This window comes from Rhipicephalus sanguineus, chromosome 9 (genome assembly GCF_013339695.2).
Source record: "Rhipicephalus sanguineus isolate Rsan-2018 chromosome 9, BIME_Rsan_1.4, whole genome shotgun sequence".
NCBI classification, from domain to species: Eukaryota; Metazoa; Arthropoda; class Arachnida; order Ixodida; family Ixodidae; genus Rhipicephalus; species Rhipicephalus sanguineus.
The window spans coordinates 1,749,809-1,777,802 of record NC_051184.2 but is presented as its reverse complement, the minus strand read 5'-3'; the positions used below and the strand labels follow the sequence as shown (position 1 = coordinate 1,777,802).

Genomic DNA, 27,994 nt, shown 5'->3' with positions numbered 1-27,994 from the left:
TCCTGAGATATTTGCCGTCAATTGCTCTTCGTACTTGTACCCAGTATGGTCGTTCGGATACTTCGTTTATGCACGCAGTGAGCGATATTAGTGAAATCTCCTTTAGTAACCTTTTTCACCATAATTCTTTAGCTTATGTCATCCAGAAGCACGGTAGCCTAAGATTTTTTGTGAATGCCCACTGCCGTATTTATATGCACTTTACGTGCCCCTTGAGACGTAACCCGGCCAGGACTAGTGACACGTCCACTGAGTCGAATTCACTTTTAGGGGAGGCTCGCAAGGTTCCTAAGCTGGGGCAAAGTCTCTAAAAGGATTGAGTGTTGGGCCAGTTGGTACTCAATTACTACGAAAAACTGCGCAAAATAAACAGGGACAAGTGAGACACACGCACAAGCGCACTGCGCTTGTGCGTGTGTCTCACTTGTCCCTGTTTATTTTGCGCAGTTTTTCGTAGTAATGGCAAAGTCTCGCGCCGTAAGTGTAACCTTAGTTCTAAAGGCGACCGCTAGAGGCGCAGCTCGCGCGAAAGAAAAGACTTTTTCCTCTTGTTCCTCGAGCGCCGTGATGATGATACTAACACAGGCAAAATCACATATAGCATAGCCAACTGTAGCATGCGCGTGCTCGCGTGATAGAGAAGTCTTATTCCTCTTGTTCTTCGAGAGCCTTGATGATTATAATAACGCAGGCAAAACTACATATAGCATACCAACTGTAGCATGCGGCTCTCGCTCCACTCGGGCAGTGCACTTCGATAATAATTAGATGAACGAAGAAGACAAGGCGGCGGAGCGGAGGGCTCGCAAGGCAGCACCGCGGGCTCGCCGCCAAGGCCCTTCGGTGAGAGCTCGCGAGGCCGCAGAGAGACGCCAGCGCCGTGCGGACCCCGAGATACAATCCCGCGAATCCGAAGCAGCGCGGAAGTGGAGGCAAGAGAACATCGAGGAGGTAGGGGCGCGGGGTGCAGCGTCCAAGCGGCGAAAGCGGTCGCTACTTGAAGTTGGTGGCGCCGACGCGGGCTTCAAGTGCGATTCCCTCGACCACACGTTCGGCCACTGCTGCAAGGTCTGTGACCGCTTGTGGTTCGACAACAACCTGACCGCACTCGCTGCTATAACAACGTGTGACGTCTTTTTATGGCAGTGGAGGAATTGTACGGAGCATTCATGGTTAACCCTATTATCTCCCAGCCAGCTCCTCAATCATCATTCACCTCGTAGACATGGCGTGATTTTCTAAGTGTGTGAACGCAAAGTAATCTTGATGTATTCAACAGTATTTTCACTTACCTAGTTGATCACTTAGCTGTTATCAATTCTATATTACCTCTTTCCTAAACACCCTCGCTCTCCTAATTGCTGAATACCCACTGGTTCTCTTATCCCGACTGAAATTTCTTTGCAAATATTTTTGATTACGCTGAAATAGAATAATTGCTGAGGTTTAACGTCCCAAAACCACGATATCATTATGAGAGAGGCCGTAGGGGTGAGCTCCCAAAATTTCGACCACATAAGGCGCTTTAACGTGCGCATAAATGTATTAACGTGATATAGGCTCATGGCTACATAATTCCTCAACCTATTTATTGTAATTTGCCTTTTAAAAATCAAGTAACAGTGATATCTGATTTGGTGACATGCAGCCTAACGGGCCCCGCGATGTCGGCATAGGGCCGAGAGAGTTACCGTAAAGCCGTAGAGCGACGCAGTTCTCAAGAAGAATCACTTGTGGTAAGCAGCATTTTATTCGGCCCTGCTAGGACGTGCGATAATAAAGCGTCGAGGCAGACGGCTATTGTCTATCACCTGAGCGATTGGCGGCACGTAAGAAAGGCTTAAAGTGGTAGTGCCACAAAATTTGTGGCTTGCGCGTTCTTTGTTGTAAGCGTTTCGTATAGCTCCAGGCAGCGTGATACACGTGCCAAGATTCATGACTTTTCGCTAAATAATTTATTACCGCATTTTTAGAGGACAACTTTCGGTTTCGCTTTCTAGGCACCGAGGTTTGGCAGTGACGTTGCAGTATAGGAGGCTTGATCATGTGACCACATAAGGCTGTGTTGCACTTAGCCAGGAAGCGATTGAAACTCAGCGAGTGATGTAGCAACAGATGATTTGCCGGTACGTACGTTGCGGAGGTAGCGGAGATCCTGAGAAACGGACCTCCGTCACCTCCCACGCCTCTCACGAGCCTCCGCCTCTCACGTCACTACAGCAGATCTGGTTTGACGCCACTACAACTTTCGTTGCCCCTCCTATGAGCTACGTCAGTATTGGCGCGCTAGTGATGGGTCTCGATCGAGAGAATGGGCATTTAGGTACATTTTTGAAGTTAATTAAAATATATTTTAAACGTTTGCTGTGTCCGACCCTTCGTGTAGAGTGCCCTTGCATACAGATGAAACCCACAACATGCTTATTATAGCCTCAGCATTTGATGGCACCACCCCTTCAACGTTTCCTTCTTTCGGCGCCGCTTTGGCGTGCAAGCTTTGTCAAGTGGCCAGCACATCATCCGTCCCAGCCCAGACCGAATGAGGGTGACTGAAAAGAGTGTTTGCTATCAGCATGTCATCAATTATACCTGGGCTGGGCACGTAAGCCTCAGTGAATGTTTCGCCTCGCAGCCGCTGCTGCTCTTGAACAATTGCTTGCCTATTCATAATGGAACAAGGCTGTCGTCCCAAGCGAGTGTGTAATCAGCAGGTGTGCGATGTCACTGGACAATGGAAACTTCGCGACTTGGTTTCGATTCATGGCGCAAAATGACAAAAAAAGACGACAACACAGAATAGAAGTCACAGTACGACCCCCTACATCTTTTCCAGCACAAGATACGTCACTTGCTAGCAGCACCGCGTGCTGTAATTTCTATTCTTTGTCGTCGTCTTTTTCGCGCCTTTTTACGCCACGCCTCATTGCAACGCTCCTCCAGGTTAACAATTGCACTTACATATCATTAGGAAGAGTGTGCTAAAATAGCTTCAACGTCATAATGCTGCAAGCTAATAGCACAATTCACATGTCCTGATTTCGCTATAGATATATATACCTATATATATATATATATATATATATATATATATATATATATATATATATATATATATATATGTATATGTGTGTGTGTGTGTGTGTGTGTGTGTGGTGTGTGTGTGTGTGTCTTTCGGAACAATAGATATATTGTAGTAATCTGATTCACGAACGTCGCCCATTTGCATAGCAGTAATGGTTATTGCCGTATGTATCTTACTTACAAAAATATAGGCTTCAAAAAACCATGAGCACGTATTCTTAAATAACAGGATTGCTTTTATGAATATAGGACCAATGAATGTACAATAAAGTGTCATGTCGTCATCTTGAAATTGGGAAATTGTGCTCTACTTGAAAAGTAATATTATTGGCCATATTTCGACGCCACAGAACATGGCGGATTCAGAGCGCACGAGAAAGCATTCCTGCTCATGCAACATCCAGAAACTGCAAACAAGGAAAATGATCAACTTCCTATGACGGCCATGATGTTGTGGTAGTGATTGTCGAACAGGTTGTGGCAAATTTTTATGCCCGTCCGATCATTCGGTCCAGGTATTCATCTCACCTTATGTGGTCCCACACGTCACAAATTATTGCCGCGTACTCGGCGCCTCCACAGTAGTCTTAATTTATATCACTCTGAACGTATGTTACTATGACATTTGTAAAAGGAAAATGCAGTATGATGTAAGTGTTTCTGCAATAATGTAAGTGTTTCAGTTTCTGTATGAATATTGACGTATTTGGGTGTAGCAATTACGACATTATTCATCATTCTCATCATCATAAGCATTGCTTTGATGCCGCGGCTGATGACGATGAAGACTTATGACTGAACCCTTCGTAATCGGTGGGAAGCTTTAAACCACCCACTCGTTATGCAATGCACATTGTGTCTCGCCTGGTATTACTTTGCTCTTCAACTACGCTGTATAAAATAATAAACTACTAATAACAATAACAGTAAATGAATCACATTTCAGTCTATGTTGAAACCTATAAATGGCAAGAAAACACACATAAAAGTAACAATTCTGTGTTCCAGCAAGTAACTACAATTGAATGTCTTGGGGTCATGATAGATAACAACTTACAATAGCATATGTAGATTCAAAATGTATGTTCGAAATTAGCCTCAGGATTTCATGTACTTACTCATGCTCGTAGTCACTTTAATACCAATAGCCTACGAAACCTTCACTATGCTTTCGTGCATGGTCATCCGCCATATTGCATTGAGTCTTTGGACGGCATGTACAAAACTTACCTATATCCGGTTTGGGGGCAGCAAAAGCTTGTTGTGAGAACCATTATTTATTCTTAACATGAAGAGCCTAGCAAATATTTGTTTTTCCGATTACCTATTCTGCCCTATGACCTTCTACAAAGTTTACAACCATCCAAACATGTTTACTCTTATGTGAGTTACAACCACCCTTTTAATTGTAATTGTTTAGCGCACCTTATCATTTTACTAGACAACTAGCATTTCGTAACTGGAAGATCTCGCCGACTAATAGGGCGTGTGGTCAGCGTCTGTTAGAAATCACTTGTATTAGGGTATGGAATGTTGTTCATATTGAAATGGAAGTATAATCTATTTTACTAACGCACAAGAAAAACAAGATATAGAAGAATTAGCAGATCTTTGAAAGTAATATAAGGTTTAGTCCTAAGACTAACTGGCATGTTTTGTTTGTGTATAGGTTTTGTATACTGAAATAAAAAATAAATAAAGGAGTATAGAGCTGTTGTTTTTTCTGCCTCTTTAGTTCTTTCCTGTGCAAAGCCCTTATTGTGCGGTTATCGTATGTGGTGCATTGTTTGTTTACTGACTATTTTTTGATATCGGACATATTGGAGCATAGTTTAATTCTGCTTTTCCAAAGTGCCTTTATGAAAATATTACTTTTTGAACTAAACCAAAAGTATAGCGGTGGGTCTACATAGTGTGTGAACTCTGTGCATAAAAAAAGGAAAGCTGAACGGGCCCCTTATGCATTTCCCTCAGGCGAATCGAATTTCACAAGCCGACTTCTTTTCTTCCCAGTCGATGTATTTATCCCCCCCACATCTCTCGGAAAGCTTTCTGCACCTAACGTCCTGTTGCACTACCTAAGTGATAGGCGGCATTGCACGCGTCCTGTACGTCACCTGGATTTGCTTTGCCTCCATGATCGCCCTACCTTCTGCGCTTAGGACCTTGCGACAACATTGTGCAGAAGGTCCTGATCTTATCAGTAACCAGTTGCTCACGAACATACCGAAGCCGCGGACACAAGAACTCAAAGGCATATTCAATGCAGTGTGGAACACAGCAGACGTTCCAAATATTTGGAAAGTTGTATGGGTAGTGCCAGTTTTAAAACCCAGAAAAGATGCTACTGACTTGGCCTCGTAGCGCCCGGTTTCCTTACCATCCTGCGTATCGAAAGTCATGGAGACACTGGTCCATAGCTGTCTGAACTGGTTTTTGGAACACAAAAGGAAGCGTCCTACATGCATGACTGGTTTTAGACAGCTCCTGTGCGCTCACGATAGTAGATTAGAATTCGAAAGCCATATCGAACATCACCGAGAAGACGGCCTCTCTACCCTTGCTGTATTCATGGACATCCTCGAGGCTTACGACTACGTTTTGCAGACCCCACCATAGTACAAAAACTCACGCTGCCCAATCAACCGATATGAACTGACCTTGGATATTATTCGCTCCTTAGCTGAGCGTAGCCTCGGACGCTTGCCTGCTGCCACTGCTAATCGAATAAATAGTGGCTACCTTTGTTTACGGTGGCATTCGCCATTCAGTAGACTTGACAACCCGCATCTGGTGACCCGGATAGCGGGCACTATTGCATCGCCTTGTACGAAAAAAAGGTCCTCCAACAACCGCTGGAAATACTGCAGAGGCAGCTTCGAACGCAGCAGGAGTTGGTCCAGAAGCAAGAGCAAGAGCTTCAGGAATGGCAGTACCAGCCTAATGATACCGTGCAGCAGCATCCTGGCGACGTTTGCGCATCCCTGGTCGTGCCTATCGGCTCTGCTGAGGACGTCAGAACCCCTGTAGACGGCATCCCACGCTGCTCCACATGGCGTCTGTCGTGTCGCTGTCACGGTTCCGCCGTTTTGGGCACACTCGCCAGAGCTATGGTTCGCCCAAGTCGGGGCCCAGTTCTCTTTGGTGCGTATTAAACAAAAGTAGCCGCTACGATTGCGTCGTCGCCCACACGCACGCCCGTTACGCCAACGAGGTCCCAGATATCCTTGCGAAGACACCAATGGCCATTCTTCATGAATGCCTCAAGACTAAACTCATCCGCCACCTGTCATTCTCAGAAGACGCGAAGGTGGGACAACTTCAGTCCGTAGAACTCGCCGAACGCAAACTTTTGCAGTTACTCCGCCACACACATGCTGTTGCAGGCGACATGGAAGTCCAGGATTCTTTTCTGCGAGCGGTTTGACTTACCGCCTTCCACCGCACGTCCAAGCCATTTCGCATGCTTAGCATGCGCTATCTCTTGACCAAGCTGCTGAGATTGCTTTCGCCCCACCGCTTATCACCATAGAGCTTGCGCACCGTATCGACGATATCAATCGACAGCTCGTATACATTCAATGACGCATGGATCGACGCTTTCCGACACTCCCAGGCTACCACTCGCTAAGCGGCTATAACACCGCCTTTTTGCAGATGCCTGGTGACGACGGCCAGTGTTTCTACCATGCACGCTTCGGCGACAGAGCCCGACAATGTCGAACACTCTGCTCCGCTGGGCATGATAAAAACAGCAGCGGCAGCTCGTAGACATGGCTGCGAGCTGCCAACTTTGAGGCCGTCGCATCTTCGTACCGTACAAATTACAAAGAAGTGGTTCCTTGTCGACTGCGGCTCCGACATTTCCTGCTACCCACCAGCCCATCTTTATGGTTCCGTCAACCTACGTCTTTCGAGCTCGGTGAAGCGAACTGATCCACAATCAGGATCCACAATCATTGAGATTTTCTCATCACCGGCGTCATCCAGCCAATGATCGGTTCAGTTTTTTTTTTGGCGCACAACAACCTCCTACCGGACTGCCGCCATAATCGCCCCAACGACGCGACAGCGGGACATTCTTAGCCAGGCCAGCAAACGACCACCCACCAGCCAAGCATTAAATTACTCGGTGGTGCAACTATTTTACGCGCCCCAGCGCCCCGCCACGCGATGTGCAGCACACCACCATGCACTATATCCGGACCGCTTCTGGCCCCTCCGTTTATCCAAAGCGGAGTTCGAAGCTATGCTCCGCGAAGGAATCATCCGCCGCTCCGACGGGCCATGGGCCTTGCCACTTCCATTTGTCCCGAAGAAGACCGAAGCTGACGGCCCTCTGGTTATTACCGTGCCGTCAACGCGCGCCATCCCGGACAGGTACCCCGTCCATCACATACGGGATTTTCCCTGTTTCATTCATGACTGCCACGTCTAGTCTGCGCTAGGCATGGTGAAGGCCTACATGCCGATACCTGTCAATACGGACGACGTTTCGAAAACTGCAATAATTACCCCATTCAGAAGCTTTCATCTCAGGAACGCTGGACAGCCCTTTGTTCGCTTCATTAACAAAGTCGTCCACGGCCTCGAATTCTGCTTCGTCTAACTTGACTACACATTGGTGTTCCCGTAACGCCGAATAACACTACAGACAACTTCGTCCATTTTAACAGCGCCTCGATGACCACAGCCTAGTTGCCATTGTCCAAAAGAGCGCGCTCGGTGCTTCTATCATCCGCTTCCTCGCCTACGAAGTTATATGAGGAAACTCGACTGTAGCCTCAACGCATCTCAGATCTGCAAAATTAGGATCAACCCCCCCACTGCTAAAAACCTTCGTCATTTTCTCGGCATGCTGTGTTTCACAGGCCTTTTTTGCTGCACGAAACTGACTACCAGGCTCCATGATGCCTTGGTTGGTCTACAAGCAAACCAACTCGTCATGTGGACACCGGCTTTAGCGCAAGTTTTCGAAGAACGCACAGCTGTTTTGTGCATTGTCACCCTTAGTTTTCCGCTACACCACTCGCACTCATTCTGTGCCAAACACTCCCTTGGACTATTGACGGATGCCTCCAGTTTCGCCCTCGACGCCACCCTTATTCAAAGTGTAGACACCATTTGTAATGTCATGACGTTTTTCTCCAAGAAACGCTTAGATCGGGAAACGACCTCTTCTACCACCAGTTCCACCAACAAAATCGTGACATTATACAAAGCAGTCCAACAATTTTGCCACATTCTCAAAGCACGGCACTGCAGTATCTTCACCGACCACGTACCATTGACCAACGCCTTCTCTCAACGCCGCGACTAACTCCCGCTGGTTCAGCAGAACGAGCTCTCGTTCATGGCCCAGTTCACCAACGATATCCACCATGTCAGCGGGAAAGACATCGCGGTCACCGCTGTCAAAGCTATCAGTACTTCGCAGATAACAGTTGACGTCCTCGTCGAGGCTCGCACTAGAGGCGCCGAACAGCAGGAACGTCTTGAGGGCGGGTCTTCATCACAGCTGCAACAAATCTCCATAACTGCGTCGACAACCACTAATTACTGCGACATGTCGACAGGGCGAAGCAGGCCCTACGTGCCCATGTCTCATCGCCGTGGCCTCTTCAACTAGCTGCACAATGTCATCCATCCCGGCATAGCTCCTGAACACGCCTCGTCGCTGACCGCTATGTATGCAGCGCGATTGCCGCATCATTGCTGTTCCATGCAGCGCGATTGCCGCACCTTGGCGCGCACATTCATTCAACGCCGACGCGCTAACGCCACCACGCACGTCATATCCCCGGTCGCAGCTGTCCCTCAGCCCTCTGATCAGTTTCAACACCACCACCTTGGCATCACAGGACCCTTACCCCCTGCTGGGCCCTATCGCTACTGCCTTACTACCATCGATGGATACAGTTGATTGTCTTTGGCATGAGGCCTTGATGAAATCACCGCGGAAAACGTGGCTTCAGTCTTCTTCGCGTGCTGGATTGCTCACATCGGCCCCACTCACCCCGTCACTACCGACCAAGGACGCCCGTTTGAATCGAACCTTTCCCAGGCTTCTCGGCCTGACCATCGGGCTTGGGCACTTGAGGACCACGAGTCACCACCCTGTGCCAACGGGATTATTGAGCCCTTCCGCCGACAGTTCGCCATGAAAGCAGCCATCATGTGCGCCCCGGACCCAACCTCACTCAGGGACATCGCAGCCATCGCCTTAGTTCTTCGCGCCATCTTTAAGACGGACATTATGCTTTAAAGCTACACCCGCGAAGCTCATCGACGAGGAACCACTCCGTCTCCCAGGCGAATTTTTGCTGCACTGCCATCCAACACCGTGACGTCAGATCCCACAGTAAGTTTGAACAGCACTGTCAAACGTTGACAGAAAAGAACACACACCCACGCACAGAGTGTACGTCTGCGTGTTGTTTGTCCGCGTCTAGTCACGCTGTTCGTCTAGTCACGATGATCATCATCGAACTAGCCGCCAGCGCACTTTGGTCAGATCCAATAGACTTCGTCGCCCGGCTCCGAGGCACCATCACCGCCCTCCGCCCATCACCTGTAGCTCACCACTGTGAGCCTGCACCTTTCGTTTTCAAGAATCTGTCAACATGCACGCACGCTTTCCTTTGCAACGACGCCATCCCCAGGGCTTTCCAGCCAAGCTACACTGGATCCTACATTGTTGTCAACCGCTACCACAAAAACTTCACTCTGCGTATGAACGGGAATGGTGTCCGTCTTTCTATTGACCGGCTCAAGCCAGCCTGAGGGCTTTCCACTCCGCGAATAGTGCGGATGATGTGGCGACACAATATGGGCATACTTGCGCGCAGCATCCGCCTCGTAATCACCCAGCCCGGCTTAACACGGCTACACGCTGCACTGCACTTCTGATAAGACACAGCGCCACCGCAGCGGCACCCGAGGTATGCGTCACCGGTGGTGGCTACAAAAAATCACAGTATATCCACGTGGTGAATGATGATGATTGGGGCAAAGCGAAGTCGCACTGCAGCACGGCGATGGCGTTGGCGCGAACGTGGTCATTCTTGATGGAACATATTGTGACTAGGTTGTTTAAGAACCACAATCTGTTGCACACACCGCAACTATGGCCGAAACTGTTATCAAGGAAGTCCCGTTGGAAGCGCGCGTCCGCGCCTTCGGGCAGAGCCCGCCTTGTGCGTTTTGCAGCTTCTTCACCTGCTCGCACAGCCTCGGGCTCTGCCTGCCGGTACGCGCGCTTTCTCGCCGCTTCACGGTCCTTCACATTTTGAAGATCCGATTCGCGCCGCAGCCGTGCAGCTTCGGCCTCGCGGGCTCGAACGGCGGGGTCGTCGCGCCGCAGCCGTGCAGCTTGTCGAGCAGCTTCGGCCTCGCGGGCTCGAACGGCGGGTCTTCGCGCCGCAGCTGTGCAGCTTGTCGAGCAGCTTCGGCCTCGCGCGCTTGAACGGCGGAGTCTTCTCGCCGCAGCCGTGCAGCTTGTCGAGCAGCTTCGGCTTCGCGGGCTCGAACGGCGGAATCTGCTTCGCGGCGTCGACATGCAGCTTCAGCCTCGCGGGCTCTTAGATCAGGATTTTGTCTGTGAGCGCGCGCTGCCGCCGCCTTCCGTGCCCTCCGTTCCGCAGTGTCGTCATCCATCTTGTGACTCCGAGCTAAAGAGAAAGCGTGCCAAGAGGGAGCCTCGTGGCGCGTTACTTCTGAAATGTTGTCTTCGGGTGTCGTTGAAATCACGAGATGTAGTAAAGATGAAAGAATGCCACACAGACAAACACGCATGAGAGTGTCACTCGTCAGCGTCGTCTTCTTCTTCTACTGCATACCAGAACGCGCGCAGTAAAGTAGAAAGAACGCCACACAGGCGAACACGCGCGAGAGTCTCACTCGTCAACGTCGTCTTCTTCTTCTACTGCATACCAGAACGGGCGCTCCTCACGAGCTAGAGGTGGCTACTACAACGCTACAAACAAACGGAGGATGGGCAGACCCAAGGCATGAGGAGCTTCGCCCATAAAACAGGGTGCCCGGCTTGGGAGACGGTACTTCAGTCATAACGTAGTTCAGCGCAAAAAACAGGCAACAGACGAGTGAGAGGACAAGGACACAACTCGCCCAACAAGCAACGTTGCTAAGAGACGGTATTATTCGCTGCCCGGAAAGCGTAGCATCGGTACGCACGCCCGCTGCCGCTGCTAATCTAATAAACAGTTGTCGCGTTTTTCTTTGGATACGTCCTTCAGTAGACTCGACATGCAATGTAAATGACAAACGGGTTCTTGGTATAACCAACAACCCGTTCGTTGCTGTTATAAGAGAGATGGAAGCAGGACAATATGGGAGCGCATCCGAGCTTCATGGTGATTTCCTTGCACGTTTCGCATGGCCTTCGTGAATTCAACGATGAAAATAAGCTGCCGGGTTTCATGAGGATAAACTTTAATGGCATTCGGCTGGATGGCGAACGTCAGTGATACATGGTCGGCCTTAATTAGGAACCGCCAACTTTTCAGGAAGTGTCAGAAGTAACGCAGTGTCGTGTACATAGCGAGAAGTTCTTTCCCCAAACGTGCTGTAACATCTTCGTCTGTGAGAGCTTCTTGTCCCAAGAATGTGATCACTGCCTTCTTGGCAGTTTCCGCTCTCTCCGCAGGAATCGCACCGTAGGCCTTAACAAGGCCATTGTTCGGGAACATCGTCGCCCAATGTAATGATGCAGAGAACTCTGAAATGTGCGGAATTCGTAAAGGACCCTGAACAGCGGCTTTCATGAGCGTGTGGTAGTTCCCGCATGGCCGCCAGTCTCCAATTGACGCCTTTGGGACGGGGATGCTTAAGGGCCTCAAAAAGACGCGCGATGCAGAACTCGAGCACGTGTTTAAACTCGACGCTTGCGACCTTGCAGTGTAAAGGTGTTAAGCACCGAGCACGAACATAAATGGGAGGGCCTTGCGTGGTGATATGATGAGCGATGTCATATTTCACTGCCAAATGAAGTCGGTTGGTCGAATGGTGATAAAAATTTGCTCGAGGAGCTTGACGTAGACAGAATACGGCAATGTGCTATTGGCCGCTGCGGGTGGTGATCAAGATTCTATACAAATCACGGAGGTTGTATTGTAGCATCAACTGTAATTTTGCGATGAATATCATAAGAGGTTTTAGCACCGTAGAACTTGCGCGCCCAAGATGGAGTAGGCAGCGTCAGCAGTCAGGTAAATTCATCGGAATTTTGTGTGGAAGCTGATCTTGAGGGGCAGGACTTGTTCTCTATGGGTGACAATAAAGGTCTTGCTAGAAGCCTGTGGACATGTATGGCTTGCCTACGCCTTGCAATGATTGCTTAGGGTGGGATGACGCTTACCTCTGCGCCATTGTACAAAAGAAAACGCAATTCGGTGGATCTGTCAGCCGGAAACAATAAGTGGCCAACTTCCGCGCTAGCACTGCTCGAGGCTCCTAGTGGTGAGGCAGGGAGTCTGCCTCAAAAGTTTCGTGTCGACAACTTTCGCGATGCTTCACCCAAACGTACGATGGTACTAGCAGTCACCTTGCCGTGATGACGATATGAACGGCCGGGCGAGAAAGAACGTCGCGCGAGTCAGAGTGTTTAGGTGGACCTGATATATCAGCGATCCTAACCTGACAGTTCGTTTATGTTGGCGCTGAAATCATTACAAACACTCCGTAGCGTGTGTGAACATTGCGCAGTAGATGCTTCAGAACGTTCCACATGTGAAGCCCCAGTGTTTGATGCGCGCACGAGATCGTCGGCGAGTTGGGCTCGCTGAGGTACGGACAAACTGCCATCAGTCACGAGCTCGATGCGGACTATGCTGACTAGGTGTTGTAGGAAAAGTTCTCGAAGCAAAGCCTGCTCAAAGTAGATGTCGTATCTTAGTACCTGTGAAAAACGACCCAGAAATATGATGGCATACAATGGCCGAGTTCACCGGATTGGAGGAAAAGGTGCGGGAGCCGTTGCTGTAGGGAAAGTGTTGTGTCCTTAAATGAGCTCGCTGGCAAGGGCGTCGGAAGGGCCCGTCAAAGTTGGTGCAGAAATCAGGTCGCCAAGCTCGGTGGCGATCTCGTGTGGTAGCGATGACACAAGATGATTGAATTTTTAGTCCGCGACGTGACTCCCTCTGCGGCGAACTGGCTGTTTACTTGTCGGAGCGAGAGTTGAGTATCGACAGCCAGTACTGCAGAAAGCGCGGTGAAAGTGCAGCCAGCTTCAACTTTGGTGCAGGGGCCATTCGATCACCATTCGTGGCTGTGGCTCCGAGCTGATTTTCTGATGTCCATGGTGTTCCGTGTAAGGTATTCAAGTTTGTGGTTTGGAAAGTCAGAAATGAAGCCGAGCCACAATTACAACCATTTTGTTTGGTCGAACAGACGGCCGCAAATGACAGTCCACTTGTAATGCTCCGGCGTATCTGGCTACACTTAAACTCTCGGTACTGGCCGCTTGTAACTTCCAACTTCCAACGTCGTGCATCCACCTCCTCTCTCCGGCGGGACGCCGTTCCCTTGTTCTTTATTGTCGGCGGTGCATTCAGCAACCACGGGGTGCTGCTCTCCAATAATGGTGTTAGGTCATCAGTTGTGCTGATGGTTGCCGAACATCTCTTGTGGTAGTGGTGCTTGTCTAGCATGATGTGTGGTAGCAGTGTGTTGGCTGTTTGCTCTATGGAAAGGTAACAAACATTATACACATTTTGCTCTGGCTCAGGAAGCTATAGTATACCGCTTCTTGACCCGCAGGTATGCACCAAGAAAGCTGCCTACGCTTCCTTTCCACGAAAGTGGCATATATGTTGCATGGTGAGCGCCGGCATTGCGTTGGACCACGAGCTGCATTTACGCGCCGCTGTAGTCGACATGCCTGGGAAGTTTATGATATGCAAAAAAACTACTCAATTACCGCAAAAAACATAGTTTACCCCTCCATCGTAGGAATCGCTATAACACGAAAGTGCAACGTGTGTTCACAAAAGTAGTTCAATGCTTTTTGTACAGAGATACATGGGAGCCCGCACAATGTCTGTTGGTTTTTGGCACCTATAGCACCGTTTTATGCGTCAAAGTTAACGCGTTGTAGTACGTCTCCATCCCGACGACTAACGTGAATGATCATGATTAAACATTTGTGGCAATCAATCGAAACGTAAGGAATGGAAATCGGGGAGCCAGCGAACCAGGCTCCCATCCTCCACCGCGAACCATCCTCCACCGAAGGAGGATGGTGCACTCAGAACAAGGTTCTGTCACAATAAATACCCAGACGCTGTGCGCAAGTGCTAGAGTGTTAGTGCAGTGGGAATCTCATTCACGACCGATTTGGCCAAATATTTCTACGTCAAACAGGCTGTCTGGAAACTCATTGAACAGCGCACGCGAATTCCGACAATTTTTTTCATATATAGCCTGCAATACAAAACCCACTCGAATTGAGAAACAACAGGGGGAAAGTTCAGTAAAGCACGAAACACTGCAGTCTTGATGTATACGTCACCTGTTCCATCGGATGTGCAAGGGTTGAGGGGGAGAAAAAAATACGATTGGCGCTGTTAGTCGAGGAAAGGCAACAGACAGAGAGACGACAGTGGTCCTGCAGCTCTCCTCATGTCAGCGCGGCTTCAGTTATGCACTTTTCGCGTATCTCATGAATGAAAGCAAATTTACATTATTCTTTCGGTAAAACTGTTCCTCGAAAGCGCTTTACAACATGTAGTGTGTAAGAAACGTATGTATCCTGTCTGACAAAGAAACTTTCTAAAATATCTAATGTATGAAGCTATGACACTGTATATATTATACACCTGGAACAACAATCATGAAATCTAAGTAATAAGCAAAGTATTATGTTAAACTTTCGTGATATGGACTATTCAGTTGAAAGATTTGTCGTAACGATGCGTACTGAACGCGAAGATACACACTTTGCAACTTTTTAAATGACAATTGACACGGATCGCAGAAATTTCCTGTTATTGCTGTAAACTATGAAGTTGATCTAAAGAGCCCTAAAATTACCCTGGTGCCTCGCGAAGCATTTAGTAGATTTTATTACAGTGACAGAAATTGAAAAACACTTTCGATTTCCGAATCGAGGAGACGGTTTCGGAGTGATGTGTCAACACACTCTGACGTATGTCTAAGTCACATATTATATGCGGACGGCCATTCGTGACGAACTAGAAGCAGCTTTGCCATCTGATGAGAGTAAGACATGGAGCACGTAAGGAGCTAAGAATTGTTTTCATCTGGCGACTCCGACAGCGATTTCGGTCGCATGCAGCACGAATCCAGTTCACGAATCCAGCGTACTCTTTTGACTCGTCGTGATGATGTCGATTGCACCGGGGCTGACTTGCAGATTCGGGGTGGCAAAATCATTAAAATTATTCTAGAATACATTGTACGCGTTTTCAGTTCCTGTGTGTAGACAGCGTTAAAGCTACATGCCAACGAAACAAACTCCATTTTACGATGCCACAAAATTGAGTCAGTACTCACCGAATCTCACTTCCGCGATTCTTTGTGACAAAAGTATCTGCCTTATTCATGTTGAGCACTACACTACACATTTTCTGTTGCCTTTCTCTCAGGCTAGTATTATACATGCCTCATTAAAACAGCATCCCGCATGACATCCCAAACAAGGAAGCTTTAGCTGGGAAACAGTCCCCTGGAAAGACTGTTTCCGCTTTAGCTCCTTTGCAAAGAAATTTGGTCCTTCGGCATTCCAGAAACCCCGCGACAACACCAAGAGCCTAAAATCGTCCGGGTATTCTGCGTAATGCTTATGCTAACATCACCATAGGAAAGAATGGAGCGTTCACTAGATTTAGGTTTTAATATACTAGCACCTTCGTCTTGTCCATTCTGTCTGATCCCACCTATTTTTTTTTATCCTAGTGGGACCTGTCACTGAAGTTCTTTTCAAGCACTCTCTGTTTCGAATCGTAGAAAACGAAGCGCTTGTGTCGTGTGCTCAATCTTTCTCCGTCCCGTTTTTTGCGCTGTTCCCCTCAGCGTAGAAAACAAGTGTTCTTCAAAAGCTATTGTCTCGTAGTTTATATAACTGACACGTTACTGGCCCGTTGTAACAAAGTTTGCTTGTTGTGCGAGTTAGTACGTGGTCGTTGGTAAGAATATATCGGCAAAAAAGTGCAACTGGATAAACATCTTGAAGCAGAAAGGAAGCAACGAAGCAGCTCTTTCGGCCTTCTTTCATGTGCCAGCCTCAAGTTATTTTATTGGTGTTTTTGTTGCTGCCATAGCCCCACTAACTTGCCTTGTAATGTCCTTAGTCATATCAACGTACTTACAAAATGCCACCCTGATTTTTCATTTTTTTCGTTTACACGGAAAAATTAGACCCCTGTTTACATTTATCTGTATGCAACGTGTATACCATGAGTTGGTTAGTTTTGTTCTTCCATTCTTCACCCCTACATTTACTTCTTCAAAATCACGTTTTTTGTATATATATACTTCGTAAGTAGCATCTCAAGATGCAGACAGAATGCAGGCACGTCTGACACCTTTGCACCGAATAAAATACCGAGCACAGTTCGCTAGCACGTGCTCCCGACATGTATATATATATATATATATATATATATAGTTAAAAAAAATCAAGCACGTAGGAAAAATTCTTCAGTAAAGGACTGACGTTTCGGCCGCGGGACCGGCCTTCGTCAGAACACCAATCCGACGAAGGCCGGTCCCGCGGCCGAAACGTCAGTCCTTTACTGAAGAATTTTTCCTACGTGCTTGATTTTTTTTAACTTTTGCTTCCGGGTCCTTTGTTAGCACTTTATTGTTTTCATATATATATATATATATCGAACGATATCTACTATTGTCTGTCGAGAAGCGGCAGACATCAGTAGATGGCATCAGTAGCATCAGTAGACACATTTACATACAGTGCTCTGACCGTTACTTCGCGTTGAGACGACACACGGCATCAAAACCACTTAGGTCCCTGGAGCGGCCATATTCTATTACGTCAGCGTTTTCTACAGTTGCGATAGATAATATCCTGATGGAGTTAGCGGCTAGTCTTAGTTCTTATAACATTCCAGTTCGTTGCTATCGCAGCCGTTGCTTTACCCTTGCGGTGAAACTGCGAGTTTTATTTTTGTTTTTTGTTCCTTATGGTGAAGAGGGTCGACCAGGAGCACAAGTTTTTCGCTTCAGCGCTAAAAAATAACACACACCCTGAATGAGCAAAACCATGCATTGGCGAGAGCGCAGGGTCGCTCGAAATAAATAAAAACTCGCGCCTAATACCGGCCCTCTTTGTGGAGTATATGGTTCGTTAAGATGTTGTTTTCCATTTCCTTATTTCTGCGTATATGTATTTTCTATGCTTAATATGACTATATTCGCTAAATATAGTCATATATTCATTTCCTGCCCTTTTTGCAAGCTTTGTTGTAAATTTTCCCAACACCGATATATTCTACCGTAGTCATTTGTTTATGTTGTGAATATTTTACGCGCCGGACACGCCTACGTGCACCACGCGTAATACTTGGGAAAGCTTAAATCACATCATTTGCGAAGTTAACCAGCACGAAAGACGAGACGAAACACACATTTAGAAACAGAACCAGTGCTGCACAGGACCACCACTGGTTCTGTTTGTACATGAGTCTTTCGTCTCGTCTTTCGTGCTGGTTACGTTCGCAAGTGTCGCACCAACTTGCCCAGACAAAAGCACTCCTAAGTTAAATACGTCATCTGTGCATCTTCCCGTTATGGCGTAGAACGACACATTCTAAAGGCAGCCCTGCATTTGCAACGCGCTTGAGCTGTAGCTCCGCCGCTTGAGCTGTAGCTTGCTGAGCAGCAGGGCTGCGCACGAAACGGGCGCCCTCAAAGCCAGGCGCGCAGGAACACCTTCGGCAGTGATCTGCCAAATGCCCACCCCGCCAATGAATCTATGAAGCATATTGTATAACTTTAGAAGCTGACAAGTGCGTGAGTTCGCCGTCCCTGGTGTTGCATGCAAAACAGATAGCGTATCTGAAGTGACATTGCAGATATCAGTGTTAGTAACGACATCTGCACCTTTTTGAAGGTTTCGCGCATGTGTGTACAATTTCATCGTCTTTGTGTTAGTAAATTTTCAGTTGATGTCTAGCGCTCGTCCTGTCTACGTGTTCCTTACTCTTGTGTTTGTTCCGCTGCGTTTGCTAAGATGCACAAGTGCCACACCCACCAACTAGCCCAAATTTCCGCGTTGAAGAACTTAGCGTGCCGCAGCACCACGGTGATCCCAGCAAGGTCTGACTGCACCAGTACTTGCAGAGCTGACCGGCAGTCGCAGAAGACCGTCACGGGCTGCTCAGTGGTTTTAGCAACGAGGTAGTCGGCTGCCAAATGAAGACCAGCCAATTCCGCTGCAGTACAGCTGGCGTGGAATGGACGGCGGCACGGGATGTATGTCCCAGTCGTAGGTAAGACACAGGCAGCCGTGGCCGAGCGGGATTCGAGCAGGAGCGGCCAGGTTTCTGGACGGGTACCACCAAAGCGGTGAGAGGTGGCGTGCTGCTCTGCCAGACGTCGTTGAAAGACCTCAACAGCCACATCCGTGCAACAAAGGATCCGTATCCATTGCATATATCTATTTCCCACCGCACTCCCTAAAGAAAACAGGAAGTGAATAATAATTTAACGTTGTTTTTCGCGCACGCCGACTAGCTTACAAGAAAGCGCCGCCTTCTACAGGATGAAAACGTTAAAAAAAAAAACAAGTAATGGCGGCAGATCACACCCATTGGTGGAATCTATTTCTAGTGAAGCGATCAGCAAGTAACAGGGTATGGCGCATTTTGTGGCATTTAGCAAAGTCTTACTAGGTAGATCTGCGTATTTCAGCGTAAAGTGTAAACTTTTAAAAAGGCTACGCGACAAGAATGTTACGTTATTTACCGCATGACATCTCAATCGTTTTTGGCATGAACTCATGTCTCCCTTTGTAAATTTTGGCACATGCGTGATAACGGGGAGGACCGCCAGAGCGCCGCAATACGAGCACGAGAGATTTGTGGCAGACATCAGGGGTCTGCCTTGGTGGACACGGTAAGACATGCGAACTACCAAGGATATGTTGCGGCCTTCATATACCCCAAACACCAATGTGTAATCAGCGCATTCATAACAAAATAGGGAGAATAGCAAAAGGATGTGGCAATAGCGCTAGCCCTGTCAGCCGATGCCTAATATATAATCAGTGATTCGCAAAGGATCGTAGGAACATTTTGCAATGGGAAGAGCCACCTCCAAATGGAAAGAGCCAGATGGAAAGAGCCACCTCCAGCGCATGCTGTGGGATTACATGGAACGCACAAACTCCGAAGTAGTCTCCTCCTTCTGAGCAGAAAAGGGCCTCGGACGCGGTGCACAGCTCAGATAATTAGGACCAAATTCGTGCTATCCAGTGAGTGTCATTAGCTGCGCTAGCTTTTGTAATTCCATCGCAGTAAACGGCGCAAGAAACGAGAAGAGGCGGAAAGAAAAGTGACGACACCAATCGGATTCTTTAAACTGAGTTTCTAATAAGAAAACGCATTTATATGCCTGAAGCTTAGTTGAAAGTAAGCGCTTGTTCTTGCCACTCCTTTCTTTCCGCCTCCGGTTGTTTTTAGAGACGATAGTCTTTCTTGGGGAACTTAAACGCAGAATTTTGGTCTGTCTGTCTTTCTGTCTGGCTGTCTGTCTGTCTGTCTGTCACACGATTCAGCCACCCGGCCAAAGTTTAAGCACTTGCTGAACGCCCAGCCATCTTCAACTGGTAGCTGAGTTCATACTTGTGAACAATGTCGATAAAAAGAAATATTACGCATATCTGAGGCACAACATCAATACGTAGTATTCGGTGGTGTGTTCCTTTACTAGAAAATACACAGATACGTAATTCTAAGGACCCTAGTATTTCTTAGGCTGAGCCGGAAACGCTAGTGTTTATTGTATTGTTTTTATTGTTTATTACGAAGGATGCAGCAATCCCGGGAGGCGGCAAGGGTAAAAGCTGTGCAAGTTGCCTCAAAGGTGGACTGCACTCAGGCCAGCAAGTTGCTGGACCACATTTCAATAAAGTCATGTCAGCAATACCTTAACTTCAGTGAAACCGTCTGATGTGCCGCCTTCGGTCGCTTTTTTCGCGTGTGATATCTATGATAGTCAATCTAACCACATTAGTTGTTTTGCTGTGAACGTTCCATTCTTATTGTACTTATATTTACTTCGAGGATAAAGACTTCTCGGTCAAACGCATAATGCTCTGAATTGATGTATTCTGTAAACATCGTATCATCGACGGTCCTAAAGATTACCCTATCTAGCTCTTACTGCGTGCATGTAAGGGATACATATAGGGTGTCTTCCTTTATGTGTTAGTGTCGTGGCTATTTTACTGCTGCTTCTATCTCTGCGACACTCTAATTCCAAATGCCTGGAATATTTTCAACGATAACGTTTGGTGGCTCAAAATACTTTATACCTTGAAGCAGCCAATCTCATTTTTTTAATTTACTTATGACTTCGGCGATGATCTCAGAGACCTTCTTTGTTTATTTTCGTGGCGTTTTATTTTGAACTATAATTGCTGTTTCAGGATTTAAATTAAGTTCAATCTCTTTGTCATCATAGCATTCTTGTTCTGAGATATATTATTTCATCACAAAGGCAGTCCTCAATACGTTCGTTTTAACCCTGACAGCACCTATATTGACCTGCCTTCTCTGATTACTTTTCTTCTTCTCTTCAGGATTTGTGCAATTTAAGCCTGAATAACCAATGATCGCTACATTTTATCTTGTCCACTACTTTTGTATTCCGTACTATGCCTGAGTCTCCGCACATTTTAAAATCCAGTTCTTTTTTTCTTTCTCATTCAGATGTTTTTCATGTCCACATCCTCGTTTTATACGTTTGCAAGAAGGTGCCTGTTACATGGTGTTCATCAGGCTTGTTATCTTTCCTCTACGTGGTCTTCTTGCCACTTTTGATAGTTGTTTATTCAGTGGCACGAGCTCCGACTGACACTCTTACTTCTCTTCCAAGCATGTCCAGTCGAGCACTCTTAGTTTTAAGAATTGTGGTGGTTCTATAATTTCGAGCAATGGGAGGCCCAGCTCGCCAGCTCTGACCCGGAGGCACAGCTTGCGCTTCTGGGTCACGTCAGACAGACAGCAGTGGCCAGTGGAGCCCTGGACTTGGGGCCCCACCCATCGAGCTCATGACCCCTTATCCCAACCCTTATGAATAAAGTTGTACTACTACTACTACTCGCTGTCTCGCCAAATGACGGAATGCAGCGCTGCCTGATGACTAAGAAAATCGCAGCATATCCACGAGGTGAATGATGACGAGTGGGCGAAGCTCCGGGAGACCATTAACCGTGAATCCCCACGTACATTGCCCACTCGATCATGCAAAGACGTGACAACACGTGTGTACAGTATATACAAAGTTGCTTATTAATCACACTGCGTATATGGAGTTGAGATGTGGGCGGCGTTTTCCTTTCATTACGACCACCTTATGATCGGTGAAATAAAAAGCCAACGGCTCTTGTATGGGATCCAACCAGAAATTTGAGAATGCGAGGTCAATGCAAGTCCCTCTGATCGAGCCTGAAGGAAGTGCGGAGCTGGGCAGCCTTCTCTGTTTCTCTTTCGTTTTCTGTTTTTTCCACCTCTCTTTTCTCTTTTCGTTTTTTTCTCCTTCATTTATCTTTACTTCTATTTTTCTTCATATTTTTTTATTTCTATTTCTCGCTTGCTTCCTCTTTTGCAACAAGAGGGAGACTTCGCTTTGGCACGAGCGGCGAGTACTGGCGTGGCTACAACGACGCGACAACGGTCAAGCCTCGACACTAAGGAGCTTCGCCCCTAAGACACGTTTATTAGTGCAAGAAAGGCATTGGTAATTTGAATTCGAGAGATTTACGAAAAACTGGCATCGGTAACGTTTACTTGAAGAATACAAAGAATAAAAATGAGGATCCAAGCAAGAATCGAACCCTAGCGTTCTGCGTTGCAGTCAGGTATTCTACGACAGAGTCACGCCACGGCTTGAAAGTGCTTTGGAAAATTACCCTATGCAGGCGTAATGTTAGCGCAACGTCAACTGCGGTCGCCGTTCTGGCTATCTAAGTTTATAATAAACAAATAAGCATCAGTGAATATGTACTCATATGCTGCAGGCGTGATGTTGAGTTAACGCCAATTGTGGACCCAGTGTTGGCTCCGCTTTACAGCCGTATTGTAAACACCACATTTGTATTCCTCTGTATTCACCAAGATGCTGATTCAAACGTTGCTGGACCCCGGCGTAATACCCTAAAGAAAGCTACGTACAATATTTACATCATCGCATCGTAAAGTGCACTTCATTTCGATGATACTGTGCTCTAACCTCAGTGCGGATGTTACGTCAGACCATAAGTCACATTTTAAACGCCACTGCAGTGGACGTTCCTGGTAAGCAGACGATGTGCACACAACTACTACACTTAAAAAAACAGGTCGGTCTGCCCCGTAACGCTTTGTTCAAAGCCCGAAAATGCAGCATAGACAATCACTCGCCGAATGCTTCGCATGAAACCAATTCCCACAAGACGTGGGATCTGCAGAATATTTTTCTCGTGTATCGATAAACCATTTTTACACTAGGAGGCTCCACGTGGTATGGAAATGATTAAAAGCTAGGCTGTAGTGAGGCAAAACTAACTTAATTTTATTGCATCTATTTGTTTCCTGTGTATCTTAACCTTGGTGCATGTATATTCCTGCAATTTTCCCTTATCGAAGTGCGCCCACCTTGGTGACAAATGGAACGTGCACTTTCCAGGTTGGAAGGGCGAAACATAAGCCAATGAATAGCCATAACGACCACAGCTTTTATTTTCTCACCAATATATCCACTTGAGTTATTTTTATGGATACCAATGATTCTAGTATTCATATCTTTAGAGAATTCCTCTGTAGACTATAACCTTTGTCGTTAATATACAAACGTGAAAATAACTACGCTACAACATTCGCAGAATGTTCACTATATCCACCATCTGGTTGCTCTACCACGCAGTGACTTTATTTCTCCTTAAGCAAAGGTTTCTTTTTTTCGTATTATATCTCATTCTTTTTGTTGAGCTTTGAGCGGCTGTCTTCTTTTGACTGGTTCGTTTATAGGGTTTAACACGGCAAAGTGACTCAGCCTATGAGATACGGCATCGTGTAGGAATATGGACAATTTCCACCACATGTGGTTGCTTAATGCGCACTGAAATCACGAAGTACATAGACGTCAAAGGTCTCGCCTCTGTCGAAAGGCGACCGCCGTCGCCAGGATCGAACCCGCAAATTTAGAGTAAGCAGTGGCGCATTCTAACAACTGGGCGACTGCCGCGGCTAATGTCGCTGTGTACTTCTAACGCTTACATGACTAAAAATTAGGAACAGGAGCACTTCGCCAGCGCAATCTCGAACTTCGCAACAGTTGCTGCGCTCAAGTTTGTGAAATGCACACAATTACAAAGCAATTACAATAATTTCACTTTATTTCCACTAAATGCCTAAGCTTTTCCCATCGCACAATATGCGTTCCAGAAAAAGGATGACACGCAAAGTCCTTGTTTTCAGAACGGCCTTGTTGATACAGAGCAGATGATTTGTTGAAATAAGCGGTGATTTGTAAAGTAGAAAATATAGCATCTTGCGAAGTGATGAGAACGATGTGCCCGATGCCGAGAGAAATGGCGTTTTGTACGTATTTGTTCTCTGTACCAGGCATCTTATATCTGTATCACTTAGTGCATCACGGTCGTTTTTGCTGTTGTTGCCGTCGTTGCTGTTCTTGCTGTCGTCGTCGTTGTTCTTCCTGTCGTCGTCGTTCCTGCTCCTGTCGTCGTCGTTGCTCTTCCTGTCGTCGTCGTTCCTGTTCCTGTCGTCGTCGTTGCTCTTCCTGTCGTCGTCGTTCCTGTTCCTGTCGTCGTCGTTGCTCTTCCTGTCGTCGTCGTTCTTGCTCGCGTCGTCTTGCCTCTACAGCCAACCTTGCCTGATAATCGCGGGCTTGCTGTCGCGACATAGTGTAGCCAGTGCCTTTTTGAGCACCTGGATGAGAACCCGAGCTCCCCCACATTGGCCGAGGAGGCATAGGTTCCGCGAATGCCGACGATGGAGTTTCATGATGAGATATGAACCAAATAATCAGGGCGAAAAGGATCGCAGAAGCTAGCCTGCTAGCTATCGCCATCCTGAATAACACAACCACGTTTTCGGGATCGTGTTTTATATTGAACGCTTTTTTACATAATAATACACGGGGTGCATAAAAGTAAATGCCACAATAATCCACAAATTGAACTGACAATACATGTGGTTTCAGCGCTTACCTTTGCATTCATGATCGTCAATAGAGAACGGGGGATCGCTTTTAATTTCCAGCAAAGTCCAACCGCTGCTGCGCGCACCTGTCCCAGAAGTAAGAAGCTACTGTGCATTGTGAAATTGTGAAACTTCAAGGTAGCGGCGAAACATTACCTTCTTGTTACGAACGCTCTAAGAAATTTCTTTTCTGAAAAACTTGGAAGAAAATGACCGGCGACTATGATCTGGGTGTTTTTGCAGCAATTTTGCATTTATTCACATTTCTTATTGTTCACTGAAACTCAATTCTATTCAAAGCTCCCCCTTAAACAGAATATCATCTCAGCACTAGTATGGAGTTCTGAATGTAGTTGAATTTGCGTAAAGAGCTTATTTATGTTTTTGCCTGGTCACGCCGACACCTTATTTGATTCACTCCGGTGTGTGAACAGCCTCGACGCTGGTTAAATTATGAAAATGAATGCTGAGGTAGAGGCCCGTGTACTTATATTTAGGTGGACGTTATAGAACGGCCGATGGTCGAAATTTCCAGAGCCCTCCACTTTCATAATAATATAGTGCTTTAGGGACATAAAACCCCAGATATTATTATTAAAATGAATGCTGAGTTCCCAGTGATGACATACGGCATTCCTCATGTGTCATGGGACAGGCATTAGAAATGCCTTGAAATGTGCCGTTAAACAGCAAGCCTACGCCAGATTTTAATGGCTCTGCGAAAGAAGGCTTCTGGTTACAAAACTACTCAGGTCTTAACTGCAATGCCGAACGCAAAAAAAAACAATTAAGCAAAGATGTGTAGAGGGCGTTAGACCTTAACGCGCTATTGTTCCACATCGACAACACATTACGTTAAATGTAGAATAGCGTAAACTGTTAAGAGCTGTCAACAACAAATAATTTTAGTCGTTCGCCACCGACGCTGTCACTGTTAGCGCCAGCGCTGGTCGAAGCTGTCGCGCAAAATAATAAGAAAAATTTATTGCAGCTTCGCACTAATGGTGTCAAGCCTGAAGGAAGAGCGCAGCTGGGTGGCCTACCTTGTTTCTCTGTATTTCTTTCTTTCCTTCTTTCTCTGTCTTTCTGTTCATTTATCTGTTTTTCTATCTGTTTCTTTTTATTTATTTATTTCCCTATTTTTTTCATTGATTGATTTTATTTCAGACAGAGAATGAGTCTTGGATAGCAAGGCTAAAGTCAGAACACTGTCTGTAAAAGCGTCGGCCTCGCTCATAGCTCTGCGACGCGCGGCTGCCTCACGTGGCTGTAACACCGCGTTCCCCGCTCACGCGCTTGCGCCTAGAATAATCGCGGCCTGGCTACCGGGGCGGCACGATGCGCTTTGCGTTTCCCTCTAGTCCGGCCGTGATGTTCAATCACATTTTAGCATGCCGCGGGATGCCGACCAAGTTCTGCGTCCAATATGCGACGCTCTTCTGCCTATCACACCTCGTTCTGTGATTACGCTTTCCCCGTTAACTACTACAGCTACCCCAAGGTTTTGTGTAATCATTTAACGTGGACGTTAGTCGTCGAAATGGAGATGTACCACCAATTATCAAAGTGGGCACATCCACGTCAAACGGTTCAATAGCTGCCAGATCAATATACATTATGCAAACTTTCTTATATCAATATGCAGTAAACATTCAGTTACTTCTGTAAGGGCACGCTTTACTTTCGTGTTAATCCGATTCCTATGACAGAGGGATCAACCATTTTTTTTTTTTGCTTAATACTTTGTTCTCCCATTTCTTGAAGAAAATTTTTCATGCCAGCCCCCCTCCCATTCTCCACAATTTCCTGTAAGAGTCTTACGAAGCAGGAAGAGCTATGCTCGTCTTCTTTGCTGTTTCTTCTCTCCAGATAGCTATGGTCACAAGCAAAAACACGGGACATGCCGCCAACCACCAACCAGCATAGAACTAACAAGTCGATATTGACAATGCACTTTTTGACAAAGACCGGTTCACCTATCGGAATCTCAGCCAGCCTCTTTGAGGCACCTCCTGCTCTTCATTCCACGTATCCGCACTTTGTGTTTTCTTTAGTTGGCACCTACCATGACTTTGGACTAGAATGCCAAAGTGACTTTTGGTAACAAAAGAATTGTGGCGATTGTTGTTTATACCCATGGAGGTTCAGTCATCGCTAGTATGTCGCCCCTTACTGGCTCTTCATGCGCTTATTAAGAATACTTCGGATGATTACATTGCTGACTACGTTGAACGCGCCCACGTGTAACAAACATCTTCGCTTCATAACCCTTTAATTTGACTGAAGGAAAGAAGATGACTCTTAAGGGCTCGTTTTCTTTGTTAGACACAATATTAATGAGGACTAACAGACAATAACGCCAAGGAAAGTATAGGGGTTGTTATCTGTAGTATTTAGAATATAAATGTGAAGAAAGTAAAGTGGGACGAAAAGATAACCTGCCGCGGCAGGGACCGAACCTGCGACCTTCGAATAACGCGTCCGATGCTCTACCACTGAGCTACGGCGGCGGGTCATCCTCCCGTCCACTTTATGGGGTATATATGTGCATTTAAACCTTGGAGTGTTAGTCAGCGCCAGTCGCAGCCATGGCGGCGAGTGTGGAACACTCTTTTTCTGCCTTTCTGGCGTCACGTAGCACGTGATCTTTTTACGAGCTGGCAGCTGACCAATAATCCCTCGCATACTACTGAAGGCATCAAGTCTGCCAGAGCGAGACCCTTGCTATGAATGAAGGAAAGAAGATGACTCTTAAGGGCTCGTTTTCTTTGTTAGACACAATATTAATGAGGACTACAGACAATAACGCCAAGGAAAGTATAGGGGTTGTTATCTGTAGTATTTAGAATATAAATGTGAAGAAAGTAAAGTGGACGAAAAGATAACCTACCGCCGGCAGTGGACGGGAGGATGACCGCCGCGTAGCTCAGTGGTAGAGCATCGGACGCGTTATTCGAAGGTCGCAGGTTCGGTCCCTGCCGGCGGCAGGTTATCTTTTCGTCCACTTTACTTTCTTCACATTTATATTCTAAATACTACAGATAACAACCCCTATACTTTCCTTGGCGTATTGTCTGTTAGTCCTCATTAATATGTGTCTAACAAAGAAAACGAGCCCTTAAGAGTCATCTTCTTTCCTTCATTCATAGCAAGGGTCTCGCTCTGGAGACTTGATGCCTTCAGGTAGTATGCGAGGGATTATTGGTCAGCTGCCAGCTCGTAAAAAGATCACGGCTACGTGACGCCAGAAAGGCAGAAAAAAGCGTGTTCCACACTCGCCGCCATGGCTGCGCTGGCGCTGACTAACACTCCAAGGTTTAAATGCACATATATACCCCATAAAGTGGACGGGAGGATGACCGCCGCCGTAGCTCAGTGGTAGAGCATCGGACGCGTTATTCGAAGGTCGCAGGTTCGGTCCCTGCCGGCGGCAGGTTATCTTTTCGTCCACTTTACTTTCTTCACATTTATATTCTAAATACTACAGATAA

At 46.8% G+C, this 27,994-nt stretch overlaps 1 long non-coding RNA gene across 1 annotated transcript in view; it reads right to left on the bottom strand.

The window, feature by feature from the left end:
- The window catches only part of LOC125759738 (uncharacterized), a 43,567-nt gene extending 18,986 nt beyond the window's left edge, over window positions 1-24,581 (bottom strand). The window contains exon 1 of the long non-coding RNA XR_007417373.1: window positions 24,512-24,581. This is a non-coding gene — a long non-coding RNA (uncharacterized LOC125759738). The remainder of the gene's footprint in view (window positions 1-24,511) is intronic.
- Between the last annotated feature and the right edge of the window lie 3,413 nt (window positions 24,582-27,994).